The sequence below is a fragment of the Rutidosis leptorrhynchoides genome, chromosome 2 (genome assembly GCF_046630445.1).
Source record: "Rutidosis leptorrhynchoides isolate AG116_Rl617_1_P2 chromosome 2, CSIRO_AGI_Rlap_v1, whole genome shotgun sequence".
In the NCBI taxonomy this organism is placed as follows: Eukaryota; Viridiplantae; Streptophyta; class Magnoliopsida; order Asterales; family Asteraceae; genus Rutidosis; species Rutidosis leptorrhynchoides.
In genome coordinates this window covers 418,656,468-418,670,618 of record NC_092334.1, presented here as the reverse complement: position 1 = coordinate 418,670,618, position 14,151 = coordinate 418,656,468, and positions in this window count along the sequence as shown.

The window sequence follows — 14,151 nt, the reverse complement described above, 5'->3', positions numbered from 1 at the left end:
TATCATTATTTGATAATCTACGTAAAGCTTTTCAAACCTTTATTGATGAAATAAAGGTTATGGTTTGTTTTAAAATGAATGCAGTCTTTGAAAAACGTCTCATATAGAGGTCAAAACCTCGCAACGAAATCAATTAATATGGAACGTTTTTAATCAATAAGAACGGGACATTTCAAACATGGTGGAATACCTATCTAGAGCAAGTGGGACAAGACGATGCGTACGCACTACCGTGGTCAGCATTCAAGCACTTGATGAACGAGAAGTACCGTCCCAGAACCGAGGTCAATAAGCTCAAGATAGAACTTAGAGGGTTACGAACCCTAGGATTTGATATTACCACGTACGAAAGACGATTCACAGAATTGTGCCTATTGTGTCCGGGAGCATTCGAAGATGAGGAAGAGAAGATTGACGCGTTTGTGAAAGGATTACCGGAAAGAATCCAAGAAGATATAAGTTCACACGAGCCCGCCTCCATACAACAGGCATGTAGAATGGCTCACAAACTAGTGAACCAGATTGAAGAAAGAATTAAAGAACAGACTGCTGAAGAGGCCAATGTGAAGCAAGTCAAAAGAAAGTAGGAGGAAAACGGTGATAAGAATCACCAATACAACAACAACAGCAATTACAACAATAATCGCAACAATTATCCCAACAATCGCAACATCAATCGCAACTACAACAAACGGCCCAACAACAACAACAGCAACAACAACAGCAACTACAACAATCATCCCAACAACAATAATAACCGCAACAACAACAACAACAATCAGAAGCAGCTATGCCAAAGGTGTGAAAAGAATCACTCGGGGTTCTGCACCAAATTTTGCAACAAGTGTAAAAGAAATGGTCATAGCGCGGCGAAGTGTGAGGTCTATGGACCAGGGGTTAATAGAACGAAAGGAACAAATGGTGTCGGAACGAGTAATGGCGGAGCAAGTAGTGTCGGAGCAAGTTATGCCAATGTAGTTTGTTATAAATGTGGAAAACCGGGCCACATTATTAGAAATTGCCCGAACCAGGAGAACACGAATGGACAAGGCCGTGGAAGAGTTTTCAATATTAATGTGGTAGAGGCACAGGAAGACCCGGAGCTTGTTACGGGTACGTTTCTTATTGACAATAAATCTGCTTACGTTTTATTTGATTCGGGTGCGGATAGAAGCTATATGAGTAGAGATTTTTGTGCTAAATTAAGTTGTCCATTGACGCCTTTGGATAGTAAATTTTTACTCGAATTAGCAAATGGTAAATTAATTTCAGCAGATAATATATGTCGGAATCGAGAAATTAAACTGGTTAGCGAAACATTTAAGATTGATTTGATACCAGTAGAGTTAGGGAGTTTTGATGTGATAATCGGTATGGACTGGTTGAAAGAAGTAAAAGCAGAGATCGTTTGTTACAAAAATGCAATTCGCATTATACGAGAAAAAGGAAAACCCTTAATGGTGTACGGAGAAAAGGGCAACACGAAGCTACATCTTATTAGTAATTTGAAGGCACAAAAACTAATAAGAAAAGGTTGCTATGCTGTTCTAGCACACGTCGAGAAAGTACAAACTGAAGAAAAGAGCATCAATGATGTTCCCATTGCAAAAGAATTTCCTGATGTATTTCCGAAAGAATTACCGGGATTACCCCCACATCGATCTGTTGAATTTCAAATAGATCTTGTACCAGGAGCTGCACCAATAGCTCGTGCTCCTTACAGACTCGCACCCAGCGAGATGAAAGAACTGCAAAGCCAATTACAAGAACTTTTAGAGCGTGGTTTCATTCGACCAAGCACATCACCGTGGGGAGCTCCTGTTTTGTTTGTCAAGAAGAAAGATGGTACATTCAGGTTGTGTATCGACTACCGAGAGTTGAACCAACTTACCATCAAGAACCGCTACCCACTACCGAGAATCAACGACTTATTTGATCAACTACAAGGCTCGTCTGTTTATTCAAAGATTGACTTACGTTCCGGGTATCATCAAATGCGGGTGAAAGAAGATGATATTCCAAAGACTGCTTTCAGAACACGTTACGGTCATTACGAGTTTATGGTCATGCCGTTTGGTTTAACTAATGCACCAGCTGTGTTCATGGACCTTATGAACCGAGTGTGTGGACCATACCTTGACAAGTTTGTCATTGTTTTCATTGATGACATACTTATTTACTCAAAGAATGACCAAGAACACGGTGAACATTTGAGAAAGGTGTTAGAAGTATTGAGGAAGGAAGAATTGTACGCTAAGTTTTCAAAGTGTGCATTTTGGTTGGAAGAAGTTCAATTCCTCGGTCACATAGTGAACAAAGAAGGTATTAAGGTGGATCCGGCAAAGATAGAAACTGTTGAAAAGTGGGAAACCCCGAAAACTCCGAAACACATACGCCAGTTTTTAGGACTAGCAGGTTACTACAGAAGGTTCATCCAAGACTTTTCCAGAATAGCAAAACCCTTGACTGCATTAACGCATAAAGGGAAGAAATTTGAATGGAAGGATGAACAAGAGAAAGCGTTTCAGTTATTGAAGAAAAAGCTAACTACGGCACCTATATTGTCATTGCCTGAAGGGAATGATGATTTTGTGATTTATTGTGACGCATCAAAGCAAGGTCTCGGTTGTGTATTAATGCAACGAACGAAGGTGATTGCTTATGCGTCTAGACAATTGAAGATTCACGAGCAAAATTATACGACGCATGATTTGGAATTAGGCGTGGTTGTTTTTGCATTAAAGACTTGGAGGCACTACTTATATGGGGTCAAAAGTATTATATATACCGACCACAAAAGTCTTCAACACATATTTAATCAGAAACAACTGAATATGAGGCAGCGTAGGTGGATTGAATTGTTGAATGATTACGACTTTGAGATTCGTTACCACCCGGGGAAGGCAAATGTGGTAGCCGATGCCTTGAGCAGGAAGGACAGAGAACCCATTCGAGTAAAATCTATGAATATAATGATTCATAATAACCTTACTACTCAAATAAAGGAGGCGCAACAAGGAGTTTTAAAAGAGGGAAATTTAAAGGATGAAATACCCAAAGGATCAGAGAAGCATCTTAATATTCGGGAAGACGGAACCCGGTATAGGGCTGAAAGGATTTGGGTACCAAAATTTGGAGATATGAGAGAAATGGTACTTAGAGAAGCTCATAAAACCAGATACTCAATACATCCTGGAACGGGGAAGATGTACAAGGATCTCAAGAAACATTTTTGGTGGCCGGGTATGAAAGCCGATGTTGCTAAATACGTAGGAGAATGTTTGACGTGTTCTAAGGTCAAAGCTGAGCATCAAAAACCATCAGGTCTACTTCAACAACCCGAAATCCCGGAATGGAAATGGGAAAACATTACCATGGATTTCATCACTAAATTGCCAAGGACTGCAAGTGGTTTTGATACTATTTGGGTAATAGTTGATCGTCTCACCAAATCGGCACACTTCCTACCAATAAGAGAAGATGACAAGATGGAGAAGTTAGCACGACTGTATTTGAAGGAAGTTGTCTCCAGACATGGAATACCAATCTCTATTATCTCTGATAGGGATGGCAGATTTATTTCAAGATTCTGGCAGACATTACAGCAAGCATTAGGAACTCGTCTAGACATGAGTACTGCCTATCATCCACAAACTGATGGGCAGAGCAAAAGGACGATACAAACGCTTGAAGACATGCTACGAGCATGTGTTATTGATTTCGGAAACAGTTGGGATCGACATCTACCGTTAGCAGAATTTTCCTACAACAACAGCTACCATTCAAGCATTGAGATGGCGCCGTTTGAAGCACTTTATGGTAGAAAGTGCAGGTCTCCGATTTGTTGGAGTGAAGTGGGGGATAGACAGATTACGGGTCCAGAGATTATACAAGAAACTACCGAGAAGATCATCCAAATTCAACAACGGTTGAAAACCGCCCAAAGTCGACAAAAGAGCTACGCTGACATTAAAAGAAAAGATATAGAATTTGAAATTGGAGAGATGGTCATGCTTAAAGTTGCACCTTGGAAAGGCGTTGTTCGATTTGGTAAACGAGGGAAATTAAATCCAAGGTATATTGGACCATTCAAGATTATTGATCGTGTCGGACCAGTAGCTTACCGACTAGAGTTACCTCAACAACTCGCGGCTGTACATAACACTTTCCACGTCTCGAATTTGAAGAAATGTTTTGCTAAAGAAGATCTCACTATTCCGTTAGATGAAATCCAAATCAACGAAAAACTTCAATTCATCGAAGAACCCGTCGAAATAATGGATCGTGAGGTTAAAAGACTTAAGCAAAACAAGATACCAATTATTAAGGTTCGATGGAATGCTCGTAGAGGACCCGAGTTCACCTGAGAGCGTGAAGATCAGATGAAGAAGAAATACCCGCATCTATTTCCAGAAGATTCGTCAACACCTTCAACAGCTTAAAATTTCGGGACGAAATTTATTTAACGGGTAGGTACTGTAGTGACCCGAACTTTTCCATGTTTATATATATTAATTGAGATTGATGTTTACATGATTAAATGTTTCCAACATGTTAAGCAATCAAACTTGTTAAGACTTGATTAATTGAAATAGGTTTCATATAGACAATTGACCACCCAAGTTGACCGGTGATTCACGAACGTTAAAACTTGTAAAAAAAAAAAACTATATGATGACATATATATGGTTATATATATAGTTAACATGATATTATGATAAGTAAACATATCATTAATTATATTAACAATGAACTACATATGTAAAAACAAGACTACTAACTTAATGATTTTGAAACGAGACATATATGTAACGTTTATCGTTGTAACGACATTTAATGTATATATATCATATTAAGAGATATTCGTACATCATAATATCATGATAATATAATAATTTAAAATCTCTTTTGATATTATAAACATTGGGTTAACAACATTTAACAAGATCGTTAACCTAAAGGTTTCAAAACAACACTTACATGTAACGACTAACGATGACTTAACGACTCAGTTAAAATGTATATACATGTAGTGTTTTAATATGTATTTATACACTTTTGAAAGACTTCAATACACTTATCAAAATACTTCTACTTAACAAAAATGCTTACAATTACATCCTCGTTCAGTTTCATCAACAATTCTACTCGTATGCACCCGTATTCGTACTCGTACAATACACAGCTTTTAGATGTATGTACTATTGGTATATACACTCCAATGATCAGCTCTTAGCAGCCCATGTGAGTCACCTAACACATGTGGGAACCATCATTTGGCAACTAGCATGAAATATCTCATAAAATTACAAAAATATGAGTAATCATTCATGACTTATTTACATGAAAACAAAATTACATATCCTTTATATCTAATCCATACACCAACGACCAAAAACACCTACAAACACTTTAATTCTTCAATTTTCTTCATCTAATTGATCTCTCTCAAGTTCTATCTTCAAGTTCTAAGTGTTCTTCATATATTCTACAAGTTCTAGTTACATAAAATCAAGAATACTTTCAAGTTTGCTAGCTCACTTCCAATCTTGTAAGGTGATCATCCAACCTCAAGAAATCTTTGTTTCTTACAGTAGGTTATCATTCTAATACAAGGTAATAATCATATTCAAACTTTGGTTCAATTTCTATAACTATAACAATCTTATTTCAAGTGATGATCTTACTTGAACTTGTTTTCGTGTCATGATTCTACTTCAAGAACTTCGAGCCATCCAAGGATCCGTTGAAGCTAGATCCATTTTTCACTTTTCCAGTAGGTTTATCCAAGGAACTTAAGGTAGTAATGATTTTCATAACATCATTCAATTCATACATATAAAGCTATCTTATTCGAAGGTTTAAACTTGTAATCACTAGAACATAGTTTAGTTAATTCTAAACTTGTTCGCAAACAAAAGTTAATCCTTCTAACTTGACTTTTAAAATCAACTAAACACATGTTCTATATCTATATGATATGCTAACTTAATGATTTAAAACCTGGAGACACGAAAAACACCGTAAAACCGGATTTACGCCGTCGTAGTAACACCGCGGGCTGTTTTGGGTTAGTTAATTAAAAACTATGATAAACTTTAATTTAAAAGTTGTTATTCTGAGAAAATGATTTTTATTATGAACATGAAACTATATCCAAAAATTATGGTTAAACTCAAAGTGGAAGTATGTTTTCTAAAATGGTCATCTAGACGTCGTTCTTTCGACTGAAATGACTACCTTTACAAAAATGACTTGTAACTTATTTTTCCGACTATAAACCTATACTTTTTCTGTTTAGATTCATAAAATAGAGTTCAATATGAAACCATAGCAATTTGATTCACTCAAAACGGATTTAAAATGAAGAAGTTATGGGTAAAACAAGATTGGATAATTTTTCTCATTTTAGCTACGTGAAAATTTGTAACAAATCTATTCCAACCATAACTTAATCAACTTGTATTGTATATTATGTAATCTTGAGATACCATAGACACGTATACAATGTTTCGACCTATCATGTCGACACATCTATATATATTTCGGAACAACCATACACACTCTATATGTGAATGTTGGAGTTAGCTATACAGGGTTGAGGTTGATTCCAAAATATATATAGTTTGAGTTGTGATCAATACTGAGATACGTATACACTGGGTCGTGGATTGATTCAAGATAATATTTATCGATTTATTTCTGTACATCTAACTGTGGACAACTAGTTGTAGGGTACTAACGAGGACAGCTGACTTAATAAACTTAAAACATCAAAATATATTAAAAGTGTTGTAAATATATTTTGACCATACTTTGATATATATGTATATATTGTTATAGGTTCGTGAATCAACCAGTGGCCAAGTTTTACTTCCCGACGAAGTAAAAATCTATGAAAGTGAGTTATAGTCCCACTTTTAAAATCTAATATTTTTGGGATGAGAATACATGCAGGTTTTATAAATGATTTACAAAATAGACACAAGTACATGAAACTACATTCTATGGTTGAATTATCGAAATCGAATATGCCCCTTTTTATTAAGTCTGGTAATCTAAGAATTAGGGAACAGACACCCTAATTGACGCGAATCCTAAAGATAGATCTATTGGGCCTAACAAACCCCATCCAAAGTACCGGATGCTTTAGTACTTCGAAATTTATATCATATCCGAAGGGTGTCCCGGAATGATGGGGATATTCTTATATATGCATCTTGTTAATGTCGGTTACCAGGTGTTCACCATATGAATGATTTTTATCTCTATGTATGGGATGTGTATTGAAATATGAAATCTTGTGGTCTATTATTATGATTTGATATATATAGGTTAAACCTATAACTCACCAACATTTTTGTTGACGTTTTAAGCATGTTTATTCTCAGGTGATTATTAAGAGCTTCCGCTGTCGCATACTTAAATAAGGACAAGATTTGGAGTCCATGCTTGTATGATATTGTGTAAAAACTGCATTCAAGAAACTTATTTTGTTGTAACATATTTGTATTGTAAACCATTATGTAATGGTCGTGTGTAAACAGGATATTTTAGATTATCATTATTTGATAATCTACGTAAAGCTTTTTAAACCTTTATTGATGAAATAAAGGTTATGGTTTGTTTAAAAATGAATGCAGTCTTTGAAAAACGTCTCATATAGAGGTCAAAACCTCGCAACGAAATCAATTAATATGGAACGTTTTTTAATCAATAAGAACGGGACATTTCAGACACCTTCGCCCATAAAGCATCTCATAAGGTGGCATCCCGATACTAGTATGATAACTATTATTGTACGAGAATTCCACCAGAGGTAAATGCTCATCCCAACTACCACCGAAGTCAATAATGCACACCCGTAACATATCTTCCAAAGTTTGATTCGTACGTTCGGTTTGACCGTCCGTTTGAGGATGATACGCCGTGCTCAACTTCAATTGTGTACCCATATCTTCATGAAACTTTTCCCAAAACTGAGATGTAAAACGGGTATCTCGATCCGAAATAATAGATATAGGAACCCCATGTCGCGAGACCACTTCCTTGATAAACAACTTAGCCAAGGCCTCTGACGATATCGCTTCTTTAATGGGAAGAAACAAAGCACTTTTCGTCAATCTATCAACTATAACCCAAATCGAATCAAATTGGGTTCTCGCCATTTTAGGTAACTTTGTGATGAAATCCATGGTAATGTGCTCCCATTTCCATTTCGAGATTTCTAACGGTTGCAACTTACCATACGGCTTTTGGTGTTCGGCTTTTACTTGTAAACACGTGACGCATTGCTCAACATACTTCACAACATCACGTTTCATGCCCGGCCACCAATAATCTTTCTTCAAGTCATGATACATTTTCGTCGCACCCGGATGAATGGAATATTTGGACTTATGTGCTTCATCAAGTAGCACCCGCCGGTAATCACCCATCTTAGGCACCCACACCCTTCCTTGAAAAGACAACAAACCACGCGGGCCCATAGTAATGAACTCCGATTGACCCACGATTCGTTCCGAATGCTTGTTGTGAACGTAAGCCTCGATTTGTATCTCACCAAGCTTCTCAAGAAAATTGTTGGTAATAATCAAGCGTAACGATCCTACTTTTATCGCCGAATGTTGACTCTTTCGACTCAACGCATCCGCGACAACATTCACCTTACCCGGATGATAAAGTATCTCACAATCATAGTCTTTTCACCACATCCATCCATCTACGTTGACGATAATTCAAATCTCATTGAGTGAAAAGATGTTTCAAATTCTTGTGATCCGAATAAATTGTACATTTGACACCATACAAGTAGTGGCGCCAAATTTTCAACGCATGTACCACCGCCGCCATCTCAAGATCATGAGTCGGATACCTCGTTTCGTGCTCCTTTAATTGTCGAGAGGCATAAGCGATGACTTTACCTCTTTGCATAAGGACACACGCGAGCCCATTTAGCGAAGCATCACAATAAACCGTCATATCTTCCACACCTTCCGGCAATACTAACACCGGAGCTTGACACAACTTCTCTTTTAGTAATTGAAAAGCAATTCCTTGCTCGTTCTCCCAATTAAACTTAGCATTCTTTCTCGTCAACTTCGTTAATGGAGAAGCAATCTTAGAAAAGTCTTGGATAAACCGACGATAATAACCGGCCAATCCGAGAAAACTTCGGATTTCCGTAGGCGTAGTCGGTCGTCCCCAACTCTTCACCGTCTCGATCTTCCCCGGATCTACTTGAATACCGTCTTTGTTCACAATATGACCAAGTAATTGGACTTCTCTTATGCAAAATTCACATTTGGAGAACTTTGCATACAACTTCTCCTTTCGTAACGTCTTCAATACCTCACGCAAATGACGTTCATGTTCATTCATACTTTTCGAATAGACTAGTATGTCGTCAATGAACGCTATTACTGACTTGTCCAACATAGGTTGGCACACTCGGTTCATAAGATCCATGAATGCCGCCGGTGCATTCGGAAGACCAAAAGGCATTACCACAAATTCAAAATGCCCATAACGCGTTCGAAAGGCCGTTTTCTCGATGCCTTCCTCACGGACCCGCATTTGGTGATAGCCGGATCGTAGGTCGATTTTAGAGAAATACATTGCACCTTGGAGCTGGTCAAACAAATCGTCAATCCGTGACAATGGATAACGATTCTTGATCGTCACTTTATTCAACTCCCGGTAATCGATGCACATCCGCATACTACCATCCTTCTTTTTCACGAATAAAACCGGAGCGCCCCATGGCGAAGCACTTGGTCGAATAAAACCCTTATTAAGTAACTCTTGGGTTTGATTTAACAACTCTTGCATTTCTGTTGGCGCTAAACGATAAGGAGTTTTAGCAATGGGGGTAGCCCCCGGAACCAACTCAATGCGAAATTCAACTTGTCTTTCCGCCGGAACACCCGGTAACTCGTCCGGAAAAACGTCTTCAAATTCATTAATCACCAGAATTTCACGAATGGGTGGTGGCTCATTATGAGTATCAACAACATGAGCAAGGAAAGCCATGCCACCAGTAACAACGAAACGACGTGCCCGTGCAAAAGTGAATATCGGCACCGGTCTCCTTCACTTATCGCCATGAATAATTAACTCTCCCCCACTTGGGGTCTTTACATGAATAAAATTATCATGGCATGCAATATCGGCTCTATAACGATCGAGCCAATCCATACCAACGACAACATCAAAATCGCCCAAGGTCATCGGGATGAAATCAATTTCAAAACTTTCGGCACCAAACACAACATTACAATTTCTACACACATCAACCACTAGCGCCGTCTTGCCATCCACTATTTCAACTTCTACCGGACGACTTAACTTTACTATTGGTTTATTTAACTTAGGCACAAATCTTGGAGACACAAAAGACAAATTAGCACCACTATCAAAAAGTATCCGCCCCGGATTAGAATTAACCATGAAAGTACCTGAAACGACTTCATTGGATTGTTTGGCTTCTTCGTTCGTCATCAAGTAATTACGACCCCTAGTCGTACCCGCCGCCTTCTCTAGCCGCTTGACATTATCATTGCGCAACTCGGGACACTCGGGCCTCTTGTGCCCTTCTTTACCATAATTGAAACAAGTAAATTTGGTTGTAGAAGCTGGGTTGGTGCAATCACGGGCCATGTGCCCCCTTCGCCCGCAATTATGACATGAATAACGAAATTCCCCCGGAGCACTCTTCTTCACACTACCGACGCTCTCGGTTGCACCTTTACCCTTCTTGTTCGAATGACTAGTAGCTTCGAACTTCCTCTTACCAAAAGTAAAACTACTCGTTCTCAACACAAGCGCTTCAAAACCTTTAGCCATATTAAACAACTCATCGAAGCTTTTCACCACATTCACACTAATTTTCTCTTGATAACTATCATTCAAGGTTCGATAGAAATCTTCTTTCAACATCTTATCATTCCCGACATACTCCGGGCAAAATTGGGTCTTGGACAAAAACAAGGATTTGAGAGTGTTCAAATCCATCGACCCTTGCCTCAAGGTACGTAGCTCGTCCTTAAGCCTTGTAAGATCAGCCGAAGTTCGGTATTCATCGAAAAACTCCTCTTTGAATTCGTCCCAAGTAAAGTCCATACATTACACTTCACCATAAAGATGGATTTTCGCGTCCCACCATAACTTAGCATCGCCCCTTAACATTCTAGACCCGTACCTTGTCTTCTTATCGAGAGGAAATTCGCAAGTACAGAACGCCCCCTCCATATCGGAGATCCAACGGGCACTTTTAAGAGGATCTCTTTCGCCCTCAAAAGTGGGAGGTTGAGAATCCTTGAAGTTCTTATAGAAAAAGTCTCGTATTCCCACATTATCATCATGAAGAACGGCCTTGACTTGCTCTTTGACTACATTGACTAATTGCTCGTCAATCGAGTCTAGAAACATCTTCTTAATCTCCTCAAGATATTCCGCCTTTTGACGTTTAAAGATGGCCTCAACCTTGGCCGTGAACTCGGGGTCCTCACTCATGCCCCCATTATCGGTGTCGTGTCCGTTTCTCATCTTCATTCTATAAAACGAAATAGGTTAAACGGCGAAACAAAAGGACATAACACGTATGTATATACATATACACCACACTACTCCATCTTGCTCAACAATCGTCGTACATTACTTGTTTGACACGATTTGCACCCGTAACAATGGTAGCTAATCATTGTTACACGAGCACGTCGCATTAACTCGCTAGTACAACGTCCATCTCGCTTGATGATTACTAAACACAACACAAAACAATTAGTACGAGGTTAGTTCACATAACCCGAAAGCACTAACAATTCCCGATTAGACCCAAAGTCTTACAAGTCCCGCATAAAGCGCACATACAATAAAGTCTAAGTCTAGGCACCTATCTCAAGTCGCCTAAATCCCTTAGACCATGCTCTGATACCACTTGTAACAACCCAAACCAACCCGCGACCCAACCACGTGAAAAAAGAAAAGAATTGTTGTACAGTGAAGTGATGGGCGCGCGGCGCGCCATTCAGGCCTGTCCGAAAAGTTTCAAATGCGAAAAAGATCGACTAGTTCCCGACATTTTTAGACGACACGCTTTTAACCACACATTTAAATATGTAAAACTATCACGATTCAAACATAAAAATGATGTTTTACAAGCGAGGCCCACATCGGCCGTTTTACAAGTTTAATTCAAAATATGAGTTTCGACCATCAAAAGTTTAAGTACCAAACTACACTACGAGCATGGTGTTTGGGATTAAACTACCCAAGTCTCGGTCAATACTCCAAAAGCTAAATAGCCCAAAAGCATTCTCTAGCAACGACGGGATCTCTAATCTAAGATGATGCCCTTACCCTTGTCCACAATCGAACCTATAAAAAGGTAAACAAAGAGAGGGTAAGCAAAGCTTAGTGAATGCAATAATTATACACATACATATATAATCTACTTACTTGCATCACTTACACATTATCGGACACGAGCTAGCAATTCGACAACCATGCAAAACATTAAGCATATACCAATAACCGCAAATTCATAAGGAGCTAGCAATACCAATAGCATATAGTTCATAATTAAATATGCTAACACAACATTCTTATAACCATGGTTAACCAATCGAGCAAGGGAACAGTACTTAAAAGGCCGTTGGAGTTTATAACATCCGTTGGTGTTACTTAAACAACGCGTAATCACTAATCCCCCGGGTGATGTCTTAAACAACGCGACTCACTCACCCCCTTGACAATCTGGCATCTTGAACAACGCGACGAATCCACATGCCAATCAAAACGATGAGTGGTGTCTTAAACAATGCGACATCCACTCCCATGACAATGTGGTGCCTTAGACAATGCGACAATGCCACATGTCAATCAAACAATGAGTAGTGTCTTAAACAACGTGATAATACTACTCGTTACATAGAACGTGGTGTTTTAACAACGTGACAATGCCACATCCATTCTACACAAATAAATACATTATATACATGCACGCATAATTATTCCACTCACCTTACGCCTTCGGTGAATCGATAAAATTCAAGCTTGGAACTTCAAGGTAACGCACCTATTACAAAGTACATATAGTCAATCAACTATTCAAGTTGGTCAAACTCACAACTCTCACCACTACTAGGTCATTTTGACCCATTTGGACACTTAACCCCATAATTGGGTCATCTTTTGCCAAAACCCTAACATTAGCCAAGTTAGGTCTTAAAACACCTTTTAACACTAGGTTTATGTATTAATCACAAACATTTACTCACTTAGGTCCATTTTGACTAATTTGACCCATTTAAGGTCAACACGCCCATTTCGGTCATCCACTAACCCACGCAACACCCATTTACATAAATAGTGGTGTTCTAGCAATTTACTAACTAATTAAGGTTTGTTAACAACAATTAATACTTGAAAACCCCTAGTTAGTCATCTTTGAGTCTACAAGACCCAAATTCACCCAAAACCCCCAAATTTACTAGCAATTGGGTTTTGTGTGCACCACTAACCCAAACCCTAACCCTTAAACACAATTAAAGTAAGAAATTGGGTTTTATAACTTACCAACACAATCACCACGTAGCTAGCGACTAGATGAACGACTTTAGAACCCGCACCAAGACTCGATTCGACTTCCTTCTTCCTTTAATGGAGTTTTCTCACTCTAGAACCTCCTCTCTCTCTAAACTTGAATGGAAGATGATAAAGTGGTTGTGAATGGAGTGAATGAGGCTCCCAAATTGATCTAAGGCATTAAATTCGGGTCCTAAAGTAGTTTTACCAAAATGCCCTCAAAATATCTAATTAAAAGAAAAGGGGAATCTGTCGCAGACAGATGGCGCGGCGCGCCATATAGCCGTGCGGTGCGCGACACCCCCAGTTCAGAATTATTCCCTACTTTAAATATACACAACAAAACCCCGCCTCAAGTATCGCAAATACACTTATGTACACTGTAATTATTCGGGTCTTACACGTTAATAGTTTATGGGGAGAGAAGTAGCCCGAAGCTGAACCTTATTAGTTGCATGACAATAATCCAAAATCCCACAATGGAAATGGGAAGGAATAACAATGGATTTTATCCCGAAGCTACCAAAAATGGTAGGCGGTTAGGACACTATCTGGGTTATTATT